The sequence below is a fragment of the Gekko japonicus genome, unplaced genomic scaffold (genome assembly GCF_001447785.1).
Source record: "Gekko japonicus isolate JY-2015 unplaced genomic scaffold, Gekko_japonicus_V1.1 scaffold471, whole genome shotgun sequence".
Classification (NCBI taxonomy): Eukaryota; Metazoa; Chordata; class Lepidosauria; order Squamata; family Gekkonidae; genus Gekko; species Gekko japonicus.
In genome coordinates, this window is record NW_015161418.1 from 756,665 (window position 1) to 769,174 (window position 12,510).

At 44.5% G+C, this 12,510-nt stretch overlaps 1 protein-coding gene across 1 annotated transcript in view; it reads left to right on the forward strand.

The window, feature by feature from the left end:
• Positions 1-12,510, forward strand: part of CACNA2D1 (calcium channel, voltage-dependent, alpha 2/delta subunit 1) — a gene marked incomplete at its 3' end in the record, with an annotated part of 640,713 nt that overhangs the window by 302,760 nt on the left and 325,443 nt on the right. The window lies entirely within an intron of this gene.

The window sequence follows — 12,510 nt, forward strand, 5'->3', positions numbered from 1 at the left end:
CCCTTTTGTCCACGGAGGGCGGGGTTCCAGGACCTCATGAGCCTATCCAGACAGGATCTATGGTGGCTGCCTCTCAGACGGGACCTTCTATCTCAGGAGATGACCGTTCATCTGCAACTGAACATGCTACAACTCACAGCGTGGAGGTTGAGAGGAGACAGTTAGCAGCTCTAGGATGTGAGACAGAGATGGTTTCCACACTCTTGGCATCCAGAAAATTTTCTATGACCAAAATATATGACAGATCCTGACAAACATCTTCTAACTGGTGTGGAGAGCAGGGGTGGACCCAATGCGGGCGCAGATGGGCATGGCTTTTCTCCTACAGGGTCCGAGTAAAGGGTTGAGTACTAGTTCTCTTAAGGCGACAGGTAATGGCCCTTTCCACGATTGGAGGGGCTAGGGAAGGTAGGTTTTTCCCCATCACCCACACATATGGCGGTTTTTGAGGGGGGCCTTCCTCCTCAATTCACCACCGGTACACAGGTTCTCCGCATGGAATTTAAATGCAGTGCTGTGAGCACTATGCAAGGAGCTGTTTGAACCAATGGCATCATGTCCCATGAAAGATATTACTCTGAAAACAATTTCTTAGTGGGGATCAGTTCAGCGCGTAGGTTTTTGGGGCTGAGAGCTTTGTCGGTACACACAGATTTATGTACCTTCTACGATGACAGGGTCGTCCTCAGACCAGCCCCAGTGTTCATCCCCAAAAGTTAACTCCTGGTTCCATATATAGGAAGATATGGTACTTCCCTCCTTTTCTTCAAACCCTGGCCATGAGATGGTGACGGTCTGGCATCATCTGGACGTGCACAGGGCTTTGAGTTTTCTATATGGACAGGACCAGGGGGTTGAGATAGACTGAATCCTTGTTTGGGTTTGTTAGTGAGTTGTCCCTGGGAAAGAGGGTCTCCATTTCTGCCCTGAGCAGGTGGATAAGGATCCGTCAGGCATACAAGGTGTAGGGGTTAGTACCTCCAGTAGGGGTCACAGGGCACTCTATGGGGGGCAGTCACATTGGTGGCATATAGGGCCTTGCCACCCCTAGAAGTCACTTGTAAGGTGGTGACACGGAGATTTGTCCATTCCTTTACAAAGTACTATAGGATTAACAAACTAGCCTTGGCAAAAGCAGTATTTGACAGTAGAGGGCTCCTTCAGGCCCTGTAGGCACCGGAAGTTGTGTGACCCACCCGGGGGGAGCACTGCTTTTTTACGTCCCAGGAGTAAGGAGTCAAGGACTGCCCCACTCCTGGACCACCGGAGAACGGAAGATTTGTATTCACTTACCGTGAAGCTTCCTTCTCGGTGGTCCAGAGTGGGGCAGTCCTACCCACCCTCTCTTGATGGACACGACTTCCGGTCCTTTGCGTTTTGCAGTTGTTCATCTGTTCATGAATATGGTCTAACTGATTACATGATGTGGCGGACTGTTGCTGTTTCTTTTCTCTAATGGTTAAAATACTGGTTTGTATTTGTTTAAGCCCGTGGCTGTGATGGTATCCCCGGTTGTCTGAGGGGGAAGGAGTTCTTTTTTAAGTGTATTTACAGCAGCTCGGAGGTGGCTTTCGGTATGACTGGGGATCAGAGGATAAGCCCCTCCCCTCTGGGATCAAAGTTTGCCGGCCCTGCCTATGGAAGGGGGAGGTGCTTTCCCAGGAGTAAGGAGTCAAGGACTGCCCCACTCTGGACCACCGAGAAGGAAGCTTCACGGTAAGTGAATACAAATCTTCCGTTTCCCCTCCTCCTTCTCTGTATACTAGAGAGGGAGGAGGGGAAGGAAATGCCAGCTTTGGGGGGGAGGGAATGTGAAATTAAAAAAGTGCTTTGGCTAGAACACATTTGTTCACAGGTGACAATAATGGGAAGGTTCTTCTGAATCCATTCTGTGGGTACAACAGCCATGTGTGAACTCATTAATTTCTTCTCTTTTGCAGTTACTAGCCTATGTTTGTGAATCATGGTTTTGCATTTTTAAAAACTGCTACTAGTATGGGGTTGTTCTTATTATTGTATTTATCTTACATCTGCATCTTAAATGGACTGTGAGTCAGGCCCATAGCTACATTGAAGCATTCTGGGGCCCGGCCCCCTGACTTCCTACCAAGGCCCCACAAGTTCCCCACCTGTCAGCTGCCCCACAGGCTCCATCCTGGGCTGGCGGCAGAATTGGGCAGAATCAATTTCTGCTGGCAGAAAGACTCCCACATGTCAATTTCGGCAGTAGGAGAGGATTGGGGAGGCTGTCCGCCAGCCGAATGTCAATTTCGGCCCCAGTATATCCTATGGGCCATTGAAGTCAATGGCAAAAACATAGGGTATATTCTATGGGGCTGGAGGGGAGGTGGTTTGAGGGAGAGGCTTCAGACTTGCAGGGTCGCTGCTGGAGCCTCTCCCCAAGATACCCACCAATTTTCAAGAACATTGGACCAGGGGGTCCAATTCTGTGGGCCCCCAAACAGGTTGCCCCCTTCCCCTCCATTGTTCTCTATGGTGGGGAAGAAGTAATGTGATGGGGGGATGGCTTTGGGCGTAGCAGTGATGTGCTGAAGAACAGGGGATGCAGCCAGGAAACACCCCCTCATGGAGAATGGGCAGACAATTTACCAATAGAAAAGAGACTGGCTAGGGAAAGGTAGTTGACCCTAGGCACTGGTAATCGAGTCTGATTTCCGACAATACTCTGGTGGGCTCAGATGTTCACATGGGATCGGAAGGAAGTTTGTTTTTTAGTTAAGAAAAGGGAAGATCACGGCTTGGTGATGACTGGGGAACTCCCGGGTGGATAGGCCCCTCCCCAACTGGATTGATTTCAAAGAGACCGACCCTTCTCAATGGGGAGGACCTTATCCCCACAAGTGATGACTGCTCCACTCCTGGACCACTGAGAAGGAAGCTTCGTGGTAAGTGAAGACAAATCTTCCATTTTTTTAAAAAAATCACTGCTGTTTTAATAGCTCCCAAGGCTATTAAAAATCCCTAGTGTGGGAATTTTAGTGGGAACAGCAGCTCCCAACTGAATGAAGAAGTCTTTGAAATCAGCCAATGATGCGTCAAGCTTTGGTGCATGAGGTAGGAGTGATTTGAGAATGTGGCTTGGAGTGGAGAACTCTAATGTGTGTTTCACTTTGCAAACTGGTTCAGATACTGGGAAATCTATGATCGGATCTTCCACACATTTCTTATTTGTAAATAGCTGCAGTAAGTTCTCCATTCTGGACCAGGCCAGTGTGATGGGGCTTTTTTTCTGATACGTTTCTCAACCTCAGAGGCCCTGCACCCTGTCACTGTTTGTCCTGTTATGGAAAACACACTGTCAACATACTAGCAGCTGTTTACCAATTAAAAAGACTTAGAAATCCTATTGCAGGTCTACCAGCATGTAATCGACTTAGGGCCTCCAGAGAGAGGTTTTCCTTGCCTCTCCATTTACAGAGTGAAAATGATGAAGCCAGTGTTTGTAAAGGGAAAGCAGGTTTGGTGCAACATTCTGCAGGCTAAATCCTGACTTCACAAATTAAAGATAAATAATAATAAAGTGTGCTGTTGAGTTGCAACTGACTCATAGCAATCCCATGAAGGTCCACCTCATGTGGTTTTCAAGGTAAGAGGTGACCAGAGATGGTTTGCCATTGCCTTCCTCCACATAGCAATCCCACTGTTCCAGTATGGTCTCCTATCCAAGTACTAACCATTGGCTGACCCTCCGTAGCTTCTGAGCTCTGATGGGATCAGTCTAGTTAGGGCTCATAATTACAAGAAGCCATGGCTTCATGTTACATCTGAATCAAGCCACAGAGTCGATTTGATTCTTGCAGCAAGCTTAAGCTAGTCCACTTGCAATGTTTGATCTTTTTTGTTTAAACAGCTGATCTTCTCTCCTTCAAAGCTGATCTTCTTTCCTTCAAAACACAGTCTGCTTTTGCAAATCCTATCAGTTTCAGAAGGAGTTTGCTCTGCAGTGTGAATTGTGTGTGTTTGTAACAGGAAAAAGCTATCTGACAATATCTTGAGCTCATGGCTTTCATAATTCTTTAGTCTGAAGGGAAAATTACAGTGCAACCTTGAACAGAGTTACACCCTTCTAAACCCATTGAACTTCAAGGGGCTTAGAAGGGTGTAACTGTGTTTAGGATTTCATTGCTAATTGCTTAGTGTCCTTGCTTTTGTATCCAGACAGAAATTGATTGATTTCCCAGTTGACCTCTTGCCCTCAAGCATTATTGATGCTGTATTCCAGTCTGGGAGATTACTGTTTGGCAGCATACAGGATTATTTAGTGGCAAGCCAATTTCTTTCAATCTAAATCATTCTGGAAATACATGAATTGAGAAATGGAACATGCAACATGAATTGAGAGATGGAACCAGGCTTTTCACCTGCAGCAATTCAAATCATGACTGAAATCAATTGTTTACATTGCCTTGATTTAAACCAATTCAGCCTGAGCCTAGTAAACAGTGAATTAGGATGAAATTACCCTCCCCCCCCATAGCAGGGGTAGAATGTTCTGGTTCAGTGTTACCTTATTTTACTGAACCATACCACTGCTCTCATTTTGTCCAATTACACCAATATTACACCCGTGAAAGCGTTTCATTTACTTCAATGGCTTCCTCTTTTTGTTCTCCTTGTGTTTCCACAGCAGGTAGTGGGATCTTTTGGTTCCCACTGAAATAAGGTCATTCAGTAAATTAACCAGTGCTATTTTGGGCTGAAGTCTGCAGTAAAGCCCCCCTCCCCCATTTCAGCATAAAGAATAAAAACAATATGGTTCATCCATTTGTGTGTGTGAGTGTATGTGTATGATATAACTTTATAAATCCTGTTGCATTTAACATCTCGGAGAAATAAAAACTGAAATAGATTGCCTTGGCATTGGGAAAAAATGTACTGTGTCTCATTAGATGGGAAGCTTTTCCTCTGAATAATTTTGCTCTGGCTGTACAAACAGTAGCTAGAAGTAGGACTGAATTGATGTGCAAAGCGACCCATGCTCATTAGCTGGAGCTCTTTTAGCTCTTAAAAATGTGGCATCCAAAGCCAATCTTGTTGTTCCCTGTTTCATATTCATGATTTTTTCCCCATATAATGGCTGATTGACAGCTTTGGTCGACATTGTCCGATGTCTTCATATCAAGTGTGCAACCTCAATTCACCCACCATTTGCTCCCCTGTGTCAGCTGAGCCAATTGTGAACATCCATTATTCACATTCTGTATTGTGTTATGATGAATTGTCCTCTTGGGCATTTTAGGACATCTTAATCCCAGTCTAGAAAGAACTTTGTGTAATAAATAATTGACGAGGGCCTCCGTTAAATGCATGTGGATGAGCAAATGTAGGTTTTTGACACTTTCTACCAAATGAAAAGTAGCCACGAAGAGCACTCTTCGTATCCTGAAACAGATTCCATCTCCCATTTTAATTTGCTTTGAAATGTCATTTGAAGTGAAAGGAAGAAGGGGTTGTGGTGACTTTTATTTCCCCAGTTATTAAACTGGCAAATGAAATATGTGATTTCCAGACCACTGCTGCTGAAAACCATCCTTATTATTTAAAGCTTCAACATCGTCCTCTTCACTCCACTGGTGGTGGTTAAAAGAAGGGGTTTTTTTGGGGGGGAGATAATATCTGATATGTTGTTTTATTTTATTTGTGTTTAACTGCTCTGTCCACAGGGGCTCAGGGTATTAACTTTTTTAAAAAGAACTATAATATTATTATATAAAAGTACCAATTGAATAACACATATATCGGCCATAGCTGGAGATGGCATCTGGCAAGCTTGGGCAGTTGTCCAAGGCCCAGAGATGATGGAAGTTTCCACTGGAACAAGTTGTGTCTTCAGCACAATTTTTAATTTACCAGATGCGCAGGAATTCAACAGGAAGAATAGTTGAAGGGCTCGTAGGAATGACTGAACGGTGTGTTTTCACTGGATGAGAGGGGTGTCCTGGGACAGGACAACTGCAAGTATCTTGGCTTCAGGAAGGATTTTTTAGATGCTTGTATATTCAATCTTTGCTTGAACTTTACCCACCTCAAGACCTCCAGAAGATACTTTGGCTGTGAAGAATCTCTGGGATTTTTTTTAAACTGAGGAGCCCTTATGAACCACAGACCATGCCTTCTTCCAGTTTGTGGAATGGGCTTCCTGAGGGGATGAGGGGGGCACTGTCCATAGACATTATTAGGAGGGCATTTCATTTGCCAGGCCTTTTAATGGTTTATAGATTCTTCTGGGGAGTGGGATTACTTGGAGTTTTGTGTTTATTGGTAATCGGCCTTCCTCACTGAGACTCAAGGTGATATTATAATGTTTTTGATTATGAGTTGGTAAGCCACTTTGAGCCTTGAGAAAAGGCAGGATATAAACTTATAGGTAAATAACTAAAATAAGGTCAACGCAGGTGTAGTAATGGCTCACACATAACCTAGGTTGCAGATTGGTTGAGAGTCAGCTGTTTGAGTGAACAACCTCTTCTGCTGTTATATCTGATGTGACTTCCCCCTCTCTTTTCTTCTTGGTATTAACCATGGTCTGATGTTCTATGTACACTGACATTAATCATGCTTTATGCGTGGTGCTATAAGAGGTACATCAGTGAGTGCTGATAGTCTCTTAAAATACGTGTTGCACTTGCATACCAATTTTTTTATTTATTTATTTTTTAACAAAAGTGGTAGATTTCCACTTTGGGGCCTTCAGTTTCCTGAGGTTTTAATGATACACTCTCTTTTTTTTGGGGGGGGGGAGATCCTGCATTTGTGTGTATGTGTGCCGATTCCTGGAAGTCATGGCAACCTCTGGCAACTCCTACTGGGGCACGGAGGATGTTCAGAGGAGTAGCTTGATAGCCTGCCTCTGGCCTCCCAGCCCTGGTATTCTCTGGAGGTTTCCCATCCAAATATTTGCCATGGTCAGCCCTGCTTAGCTTCCGAGATATGGCGAGATCGGGCTTGCCTGGGCTATCCAGGGCAGGGCAGGTTTTAATGGTACACTTGAGTGTTTCTTCAGTCAAATACATTATCACATTGAAGCTGTGGCCACCGTGTCAAACCTTGCCAGAGAAGCATGTTCTTCTTCCCTGCACTGTCATCCTCTGCTTTAATTAAGGGACAAAGCCTCCTTTCTTGAAATGAAAAGTGGTAGGTGTCTCTTGTGACACTTCCGATCTGAGGCTCAGATTGACAATGCAAAGCCAGGATGTCATTCAGCACTAAGCTGCCATTGTGATTTAGACAGTTTGAAATGCTGTTTAGGGGCTGACTGCCAGTCAGGAGTTTTGAGGGGAGAGGAGATGAGAATTAACCTTAGCAACAGAGGATGGGGAAGTCTGTCTCCATACCAGCTAGGAGGAACCATCTATCCAGCCTTGCTAATGAACAGCTTGCTTTGCAGCCTGCATGCCATGTTATTCTCCCCCCTCCTCCCGAATCTTAGGCCTGTAATGGGGGTGGTGAGTGAAATGCTTACCCACGTGGACATTCTGAGCCCTGTCCCATTTAGAGGTGCTTGCCGTGTGTTCCAGTCCATCATTTCAGCATGGCAGTGGTGTGCTCACCTATGCTCCCAGTTGACATGCTGATTCTGCATGGGAGTGGCCCATCTCATACGGTTAATTCATCACACATGGAATGCATTCATGGCCAAGTGCTTTACTTGTGACCCCTGTCAATGGAAATGGCCCCCAAATCTCATTTTAAAGAGTAAAAAGTGTTACTGGTAGCAAACTTTGCACATGCTACAAACCTTTGTGTGTGTAATAGTGCAGTAATATTGTGGAATATTGCAGTGGAAGTATTGGGAAACAAAAAAATTTTGAACAAGAATTTCTTCCTCTTATAAAAAAGAAAAGCAAGTAGTGCAAAGTAAGTTAGAGGAGACCCCCCCCCCAATACACAGACCAATGTATCTTAAGGTTGCATATCCTTCTTAAATCTGCAGTCTTATTTGTCAACAAGCAAAAAACCCTGGGTATAATATGGAGTAGCTAAGCTGTGTGAAATAAGAGCCCTGTTCACAAGTTACAGGGAATGTATGTACAATCCATGTACACTTTATTGGTCTTTGTACGTGCATTGAGTAATTCTTATGTTACAATCACTGCACGTACAGCTGAATGTGTGATTGAAGCACTACGTTTATCCAGGGACTGGTCCTTGGTTTAATTTGTAAAGTGAATGCACGTTGGCTTTTCCATACAGAGAAATGTACGAATGTACAGGCAGGGGGTGCTGCACACCAAAACCAGGTCCAATGCAACAGCAACCCCTACCCTCCTTTTCTGTTTCGTGTTCAGAGTAGTCTCCGTGGAGAAGAAGCAACATTGCTGCCCTCGTTGGTGAATATGGCTCAAAGGGCCCTATTTAAGAAATGTTCCCGCTGCAGTAACAAGATGACACAGACAGACAATCATGATCTATGTCTGTTCTGTTTAGGGGAGGAACACAATGTGACAGCCTGCAAGGCTTGTCAGAAGTTCACTCCCAAGGCACATGGTGACAGAGCATCTAAGCTCAAAGCAGCCTTATGGGGAAAGGCTCTCAAAATTTCGGAGCCCCCCACTACCTCTAAACTGTCTGGGACTGGCTCATCGGTTTCATCTCATTCCACTCCAACTCTTGGATCTGCTTTGCTCTGGTGCTGGGTAAGCGACTTACGTTCTGTGTCTGTACTGCCTTCCCAGAAGGCCAAGATCAAGGGGAAGGACAAGCACAAGTCTATGTTTGGTTCACACCCCAGAACCATCTTCAGGTTCACACAGTGTATGGAAAACACCTGAATGGGTGGCTACACCCCTATCTGAAGGGGAGTTGGAACTTGATGTCCCGTCAGCTCAGGTGACCCAAGGGAATGAAACTGAACAGATGGTACCTTGATCCCAGCACAATTCCATGTGATGGCTGCCTGTTGGGGGCTGGGTGCAGTCACAGGCAGAGTTCAGAGTCAGCGTCAATGTCAGTCCAAAGTCAGGGTTCCAGAAGTCAGACAAGGCAGAGTTGTTCAATCCAAAGTCGTATACAAGAGCAAGCAGGTCTGAGATCCAAGTCCAAAGCTGGTCTGAAGGTCACTGAGGCAAAGCAGAATGTGCAGTTGTACAGTTCACCAGGTGGTGACTTGTTGCTTCCACATTGAGCAGTCTCCCTTGGCTGGCTTTTATAGGCATCTGTTGGAAGGTCTTACAGCCAACTGTTTGGGAGTAACCCTGCAATTACTCATCAAGCAGCTGGTGTCAGTCCAGGAGATGTGCGCTTTGTCTTCTCTCCTGAAGCTCCATTCTAAGCCTTCGCCTCCGGTGCTCAAAAGGTGTGGTTGAAACTGGAGGGCTGGTAATGACTACTTGGTCTTCATCTGTTTGAACGGGGCTGGAAGGTGCTGGTGGCTCTGTATCAGCTGTCAGCTGTGAACTTTGACAATCCTGCAGTTCATCTTCTTGCTTGCCGGCTTCTGCTGATTCAGAAGTGACTACACAGGACTCCTCTCCTCCTGAGGAGTCAATTTCTCCTGACTGACCCACAACACTGCCACACCACTACTGGCTGTCTCCTGAATATGTTGATGAGTGGGACGAGGCCCCTCACTGTTTTATGGATCCTTGTGCATACTTGCAGTTGCAAAGGCGGTACCCTTACCCTCCATCGGTTCCGTTGAGAGCCAAGTCCAGATGAACTGGTGGGGAGCAAGCATCTGTCTTGCCCACTGAGGATTTAAGGATGTATAGTGAATGAATGAAGTGGATGGCCCAGTCACTGTTGACTGAAATCACCACATCGGAGCACAAGCTCCGAGAAAAGATCCTGGCATGCTTATACTTAGATGCACCTGGCATGGTTGCTTTCCCAGTTCTGGAAGTTTTAGATGATAATATTCAAGAGGTCAGACAGCCCCCATCTATTCTGCCTGCAACCTCAAAGTGAGTGGAACATCTCTACCAAGTGAAGAAAGAACCCTTTAATTTTTTTCTCCACACACCCTCTTCCCTCATTTCTCATAACCAAGGGGATGCAGCCAAAGGGTCAGCAAACATACTATTCAGCCCCAACTGATAAGGAGGGCTGCAGACTGGAGGCTCCTAAGCAGTTCTGACTAAGAGATGATAGGTTTGGGGACAGGCTGAACTGCTGCTATGATGCCTGGAAAGCTATCATGACAGACCTGTGGGTACTAGCAATTATAGGCTCTGGGTATAAGCTGAAGTTTGAAGCTTTTTCCCTCAGTGCCATAAATCCTGACATTATCAACCAGGAGTCAGAGTATTTAAGGGCAGTCTTAGGAGCCCTATTGCAAAAGGGGGGGGGGCATTGAACAGGTGGTTATGCCTCCTGATCCAGAAGGGTTTTACTCCAGGGTATTTTTAGTCCAGAAAAAGGATGGTGGCTTTTGGCCAATAATTAAACAAAGTTTCAGTGTTTTGTTGTTGTTGTTCAGTCACACAGTTGAGTCTAACTTCGCGACCCCATGGAACGCATCATGCCAGGCCCTCCTGTCTTCTGCCATTCTCCAGAGTTTGCTTAATTTCATGTTCCTTGCATCAATAACTATGTCTGACCATCTTATCCTTTGCCGTCCCCTTCTTTTACTTTCAGTCTTTCCCAGCATCATGTGAGTGATCCATTCTCATTTGGTGGCCAAAGTTCTCAGGGTTACCAAGCTCCAAATGGTTTCTGTTGCTTCGGATTTACAATGATTAAAGGTTAATTCTTAAAGGTTAATTATTAAAGTTTAATTCTTGGTCTATCATAATCGATCTTAAAGACACTTACTTTCATATTGCCATTCACAAGGATGATCATAGATTTCTGCATTTCACCTGTGGGCAGTCCATTTTTCAGTACACTGTCCTCCCTTTTGGTCTGGCCATTGCCCCGAGGGTGCTTTCTAAGTGTATAGCCACAGTGGTGGAACACCTTCGCCTGCAAGGGTGTAATGACTGTGGAAGGGAGTATAAACGCTATGTAGCCCTAAACTGCTCTAAAATAGAAACTGTATTAACAATACTACCAAATATCTTAAAGACCATGTCTGACATAGGCATGCTCGGTCGGCTCCTGCATTGGGGTGCTCTCAGACTTCCACCCACTTGCTGCCATGAGCGAGGGATCCAAGTCAAGCCCCTTGAAATTAGCTTCCCTTTGGGAAGCTCATTGGAGTTTGGGATTCCCTGAACCCCTCTAAAAGAACCGGCAATCCGGCCATCACACGGGAGCTCTCCCTTGTGCGACCGTTCTTGTTGCGTCAAGGCCCCACCCTCCATTCACTGAGTATCTTCTGTGCAGGCACACATACCCTTCCGCCTAAGCACTGCATGTCTCGATGGCGGGAAAAGAACTGACGGTAAGTGCACTGCTGCATAGGAGCATGTGTTCCTGGGTGCGACTTGGTTCTGATTTGCAGTGCCCCCTGGAGGTTCCTAGCTGTAAAAACCTACCAATAGGCAGGCCTGTGCATGCACAGTCCCCATGTGTGAATAATGAAGATATTTATCAGAATCCGGAATAACTATATAAACCAAGCTTGTTATTCCTTTCTCTGCCCTGGCCCTGGCCTGGGTGAGCATGCTCTGATGTAAGATTAGGGCCCTGCAAGATTTATTACAGTTCTTCAGAGTCTTGCTATTATTCCAGATTCATTGCTTATAGCTCCAGACATAAGGAAGAGAAAAAGGGACTATATATTTCTTTTTTTAAAAAATATATTTTTATTGGGTTTTTTAAACATGTACATACTCACCACCTATACACCACAAATACATCATAAATGCATATTCCAAGCAGTAACATAGCTAATTTCTCTCCAATACAATTTTGGTACTACATATAAATTCATTTTTTCCATTAATCCCTATATCTTAATAATAATTCATAAGTCAACAATAGTATCTAGTTTCTCTAGTTAGGCAAGTCTTTACGTCTACCTCTTCCCATTTAAACCAAAATATTGGTCTACTCTACCAAATACATCTGTTGCTTTTTTCTTTTCTTTTTTAAGTACACCTTCAGATTTTCCTTCCTTAACTTTATCTGGCCTAAACATTTTTTTCAACATTATACACCTTATTTGCTTATCCAAACAGTCCTGTATTTTAATATTTTCCAACAAACATCCTAATTAATTACTCACTTCATACAAAATTTACTTATTTACTACCTCTAGGCCCTATTCTACCTTCCCCCATCACAACTTCCCTTTCATCCCAAGAGGAAAAAAAACAAAACAAGACAGAACAGGATTATATCCTCCTCCTGTTACTCCCACAAAAACCATCACCAAGTTACTACATTTAACTATTTCTTACTAACAATTTTTAATCCCAGTTTCCCTTTTAAACAAACAGCTATAGAATAGTCATTTGCTTTCACCTAGAACTTGACTTATGCACAAAAAAGAAACAGAAAACACAAAACATACCTAGAAGTTTCTTTTGGTATATCCCAAGGTAATAGCCTTCAAATTATATCATTTAACTATTTCCTACTAGCAACTATATTCATTTACTATTG